The sequence below is a fragment of the Nelumbo nucifera genome, chromosome 4, assembly GCF_055504915.1.
Source record: "Nelumbo nucifera cultivar China Antique chromosome 4, China Antique-T2T, whole genome shotgun sequence".
Classification (NCBI taxonomy): domain Eukaryota; kingdom Viridiplantae; phylum Streptophyta; class Magnoliopsida; order Proteales; family Nelumbonaceae; genus Nelumbo; species Nelumbo nucifera.
Genome location: NC_142652.1, coordinates 26,752,210 through 26,758,453, shown reverse-complemented (window position 1 = coordinate 26,758,453; position 6,244 = coordinate 26,752,210).

The following is a 6,244-nucleotide window of genomic DNA, read 5'->3' as shown; positions in this document are numbered from 1 at the left end:
CTTAATTGATTGACTATTGTTATTGAAGGGAACTCCTTTCAATTATTAATCCTTTTTTTTTTCCTTTAATAACCATGCAATTGATAAATTATATCTGATTTGAATGGAAGCTTCAAGATGGATCAAAAGACCTGTTGTTATTTTTCATTTTTTTTATAAGAAAATAACTGCAAATTTATAAACAATGTGTCATTGGCCGAAATAAGAAAAGGGGCAGTTTTTATGGTCGAGTCTATTGCATTCTGTTAGCATAGTTTCAAGGATCCTTTGTTTGGTGGAAAAATCATCAAGGATCATTTGTATCACAACCTAGTGGAAGTCCTTTAGTTATTCTTTTCCAGACTAACTAAACTAGGAACTCAAGTAATGTAACTTTGTTTTGCCTTTAATATCAATAAAAATAATAATTTTATATAATAATTAGAATAAAAGGATCTAGACATTGACCTTCTCTTTGAACTGCTGTTCCAACGCCGGAAATTAAATCAGGAATTTCTGGTGATAAACCGCCTAAAATGAACTTCCCTGAAACCACTCATGTTTTCTTCTCTTCTCTCCTCTCTCAAAGCAGTCAATGAGAAGGAAAACAAAAACCGCAATCCTCATAGTTCATCAATTTAGCTCCTGGCTTCACTTCACCCAGTCTCTCTTTCTCTCTCTCTCTCTCATGGAAACCCCCACCGCCATTGTGACCTTCAAGTAATGAAACCACTTTCGTCTCATGGTTCTCATCGTCTGTGTTTTCGAATCTAGATCTTGAGATTTTCAGTTTGGCACAAGGAACTCTTTCTTTGTTAGTTGAGGAAGACGAGCAACAGTACTGCCTACCCTTAATTGATATTTTCCCAAAAAGTTATCTTATTTTAATAATTATATAAAAATTATTATTTTTATTGATATTAAAGACAAAAAGTTGGAGATGGGATTTGCTCCTCACAAATGGGCGCCTCTCATGCACATCCACCGTGCATTGGGAACATCTCCTGTGAATAATAATGAATAAGTACGGGAGATGTTTCCAATGCATGGTAGGATATGCGTGTGAGGAGCAGGTCCATTCTCAAAAAGTTGCCCTTATCGGCTAGAAGCCCATTTTTATTTGCTATGTTGGAGCTTTTCCTCCAAAGACGATGTTGATAGTTGGGAAATAATTATTTAAAAAAAGAAGACTTTTAATTTTGCCTCTATTTCTTTCTCATGGTTCATCCTTTGCTTTTTAATCAGAAAACTATCTCATGGATAAATAGCTTGGTTTTGATCTTAATTTTAGGTAGCTGTTTAGAATCCTGAAGTTAGAAACATGTATTGATACAATTTTAAATACCTTACTGAGAGATGTTTATAGCTTTAGAATTCTGGAGGCACCTACTAAAAGAGTTTATGCAAATACCTTGCTTTCTTTCAAACAAGCAACATGTATTAGGGCAGTTGCACTTAATAGATGTTGAAATGATTTTGCAATTAAAGCATCAACAATATTACTGAGCATACATTGATTTCAAGAGGCCAGAGGATATTATTGAGTTTGCTGAGTTTTTTGATGGGCATATTTTTGTTAACGAGAAGGGTAATTCAATGAAATATATTCTTCTATGCATTAAAAGTTTTTTAAAGGTTTTTTCTTTATTTATTTGGATTTTGAATTGGTAATAAATCTATGCCATTGCTTTTGAGAGGGAAAATCCGTATTGCATTAGGAGTGAAACATGGTTGAGAAAATTTTATGGGATATGGATTTGATTTATTTTCTATAAGAAATTGTTTATTTTTTTGTCATTTATTTAATTTGCACAAGTTGAGAAAATCCAAATGGTTGATGTAATTTGCACAAGTTGCAATTTTTTATCAAAAGAAAAGGAATTTTATTTAATTGAAGATTAAGAATTACACAAGACATGGGGTATAGGTTCCACCCCTTCACAATGGGTTGTGAAGTCATGGTCCAAGAAAGATGGTCGTGAAGGAACAATATTCATAGGTATTTTTTTACTTGTACCACATATGTACTGATGGCCAAATAAATCCAAAGCATTACTTCACAATGGATATATTGTGAATATATGATATTTCAGATGTGTTGAATTTTTTTCTAATTCTTTTTAATTTTCATACTTTAATCATTATCATAACAATCTCCCTTGTACTAGATTTGAAGAGTCAAGAGGTCGTACAAGATGTATGTATTCGAAGCCTATCCCTCTAGAAGAATGTTTCATGGATTTTCTTTTCCATGTAGCCCCAAATATGTGAATGGGATTACAAGTTTAAAAGATATATTTGATGCCTTGATAGAAAACCCAAAAGGAGGCGTCATGTATTCTTTGGAATCTGGATCAGAGGGCATTCATGTTGAGTAGGAGAAATCGAAGGACTCCATTCTACCAGGAATCCATGAATATAGCAAAGTGGGTTTGGTCTGTTCTTTCTTAATTTCATTTCGGGTACCTGGTGGTAGTGGTAATTAATTCATGTCCTATATTGTTATATATGTTTGAGCAGTATTTGTGAACTAGGAGTTTGAATTAGAGATACGCCCTTGTAAGCTTGTTCAGTTGGGTGAAACTTCCATTTTGCATTAGACCTCTCTGTGGCGCACTCACTGAACTTAGGTATACAGTCCCAACCCACTCCTACCTTTTTGTTTGGTAATTGGTATGGTAGGTGTAATATAATCAGATCAAAACCCAATCAATTTCTGATTTGGTCAAATGAAATCAAATTGACATACATACAAAGTACAAACACAAACATGTATAAATATGGGGAAAATATTAGAGACATCCATTTTTTTTGAAGCCATTAGAGACCTATTTATTATAACTAACTGGACACATCTCTCTAATGACTAGTTAATAAATTTTTTCTTTTTGTATTTTCAAAATACGAATTACCAATTTATTCCTATCATATAATTAAATAGGGATATTTTTGTTTTTCCACCGGAAACATCCAGTTTATGGGGAAAAACTATGTGAGAAAATTAGCACACCAAAAAGAAGGGCCTCGTTAGTTTTTCTCTTGAAAATTCATCTACTAAATCGTATCTACTCCTAAATATTGGACGGGCTCGGGTTGAAAATTTGTTAAATATTAAATGGGCCCAATCCAAAAGCTTGGGCCCATTGATGTGTAAATTCTTCAAATTGTATATTCGACTTGCATCCCTCTAAAATCTGAAGAAGAGAGAGAGAGAGAGAGAGAGAGAGTGTTTAGCAGGAGAACTAAAGATTCAGCTACTACAGCTCAAAGAACGGATTGTTTGGCGTGAATTCTTATTCCTCATGCTAATTTCTCCACTTGGTCTTGTTTAAAATTCATTTTACTAGAGGAACCTGGATGCTCAAACAGGAAAAATATTTTTCGGGTAGGTTGACTTGGAAATGACTTTGATACTACAAGAATCTTCTCTCGAGAGTCGAGACTCATACTCTACATTAGGCGCTGCTGCATATATACTTAGAATTGTGTTAACTAAAGAATATGTTTATATCAGCATTTCAAAATTAATGGGAGAAACAACTGAGTCCTTGAAGCACATTCTCTTATACTGCCCAGCGGTCCAACCTTATGGTTTGGCTCCACTATGAACCTAAGAATGGAGGGTTTCAAAATCGGATTGACTATCATTATGTTGGGACCTGGGATAAGGCACCGGCTTTCCTTCTTGTATGTGTGGCTTCTCAATGTTGTGGTTGATATGGACATGCAGAAATGAGCATGTTTTTGATCAAAGAGCTTTTAACCCCGTGACCATAATAAATCATGCAAGAGGTGCTAATGACTTCTTCATGTCTGCATCAACTACAACAAGTGATCCTTCTACAAATCAAACCATCAACCTGCTACAAACTTTGTGATCCAAGCCTTTGATTGGATGGCTAAAGGTAAACATCTCTGGGGCAGTGGGAATTACTAAAGCTGGTGCTGGTATCATTGTTAGAGACCATCATGGTAATTTGCTTTGTATTAACACCGAGTCTCTTTGATCAACTATTGAACTGATATTAATCCATGAAAGGCCATCTCATGGACATCAAGATCAAGGGGCACGCGTAATCATCATTCATGAGCTCATCACTCTTAGGGCCAGGCTGTCGACTATCGTCTTAATGGGCTGTCTAGGCCATATATGTTTTAACCCTGACACTGGGTTTTATCTGAAAGCCCAACCAGAACTTGGGAACTTGGGATTATATATTTGATCTACCTGGTAGCTTTATTGAGCTACTACTACAGCGGACCGTGCAATAATAACCAATGATCATGCTAGAAATGATATTATATCAGTTACCAGAGATAGTTTTTCCCTACGTAATTGATATAAATATCTTCCTTTCTATTTAGTCGCTGTTTGTTTGCAGTGTAAATTTGGACTCCAGAATAGCACCCAGTTCAGCATTGCATCCATTTTATTTGTGATTATGATTTGTACTTTTAATTGATAGAAAAAAATTTGCACTTTTTTGTCCCATTGCATCACCTTACTCTTACTTGATTAAAATGGGGAGAGCATCATTTTACCTCTTACCCCTTAAACAAATAACCTTCCTCCTATTTCTACTCTCTTTCATATAATATGTAGGGAATTTTACTAGACAAAGTCAAATTTGAAGCAGAAGAAAATCAGAGTTTGTACTTAGCCATTTGCGTTCTCTTGCATTTACATTTGCTTTCTATATTGAACCTCCCCTGTTGGTAAACTAAATATTATAATAATGCAAGTTGAAAGAAAATTCTAACTGATATATAGGTGCATGTGGCAAGACCCAGATGGCAGCACATGGCATGGGCTGGATGCAATCTTGGCCACCCACTATTAACCACCTCCAACTACTCCCAAGGCTAGATCAAGTATAAATAGGGATGCCCCTCTCCAGGTAAAACTATCTTGCTCATTCTTGCTGTCCTTCTTATTAGTTCTTGAGTGATCTCGTCTGAGCTCTCGCCTTAGGCCTCATCCGACCCCTCGCATATGCTTGACTAACTTGACTGTTGGAGTGTGCTCTCTTACTCTTAGGTTGGACATGTCGGCCTTGGCCAAAGAAGCAAAATTATCTTGTTGCCCTCAGCCTCATCCTTGGTAACAACACTAACAATCTCTTATTGATAGCAACCCGAGCCAATTTCCCTTCATACACGTTCATGTGGAAAGAAAAGAAAGGGGCTCAGGTTAGTTCCTTGTGGGCTGTATAGTTTCCAAAGTCCAATTTCCAGGCCATGATCGGTTAAGAACCCAAACAGGAAATATAAGTAAGGCTTATTATTTCAACATTGTTGGGCTGTTAATGAGGGATTCAGATGAAAAATTTTGGCACCTGTCCCTTAAAATACCCTCACCCCGCCCTTGAAAATGTTTAATATGGTACTTTTGACAGATACGTCACTTTCTTTCTTGAGTGCCACCTCAGCTGCTACGTATAATCTTGTAAACTACACCCGATGGGCCTACTGGAAAATCCATTCCCATTATACGTTACTCGACAACGCTCACTGGGGGAACGTAACGTAAGTAATCGCCCAAGCTGTTCTGGGCCGAAGATGGATGTGGTTTATGGCTAGATTATGGGCTGGGCTAAGATGCAAATTCTTGTAGAACAACATCAACTTCAACACGCACCTTTAGCTCTTTACAGAAGAGACAAGACTTATCCTTGAATGAGAGGGAATTTGTGTTGTTGGATCCGTCTCCGTCTGCCTTCTGCCTGGCAAAAATGAGGAACCCTTTTGTTTTTCTTCCTCACATGAGCTTATATGGATGCCACCCCTACGCAATTCCGTTTAGCTAGCAGACCTTTTTCCCTTAAAAACAAGCGTTTTAATTAAGAAGTGAAGAACCCATTGTTTTCTCAAAATTCATCTGGCAGGTAAATTGGGGTTGGATTCGTGTTCAATATTCTGATGCTCATGGAAGCTAGTTTTTTGTTTTTTTTTTTTTTTTTCCTAAAGAAAAAGAAAAACTCAAAAATGGTTCATCATAGTATATCAATGTTGTGAGAGAGGAGAACTAGATGCTTTGTTTATTTTATTTGAAAATTTGGTTGACCTCATTGACTTTGTGAATGATGGCAACAGAAGTTGCAAGGAGGCCGACATGGATACCGAATGGGACACTGATTGATTGGTGGGCTTCCTTTAAAGGAATTAGATTTTGATGTCTGAAAATGGATTAAAATTTGAAATTTGACTCACCAGTCACCACAAACAAAACAGGATTGTAATACTCTAAAGTGTTTGTTTTGCTTTT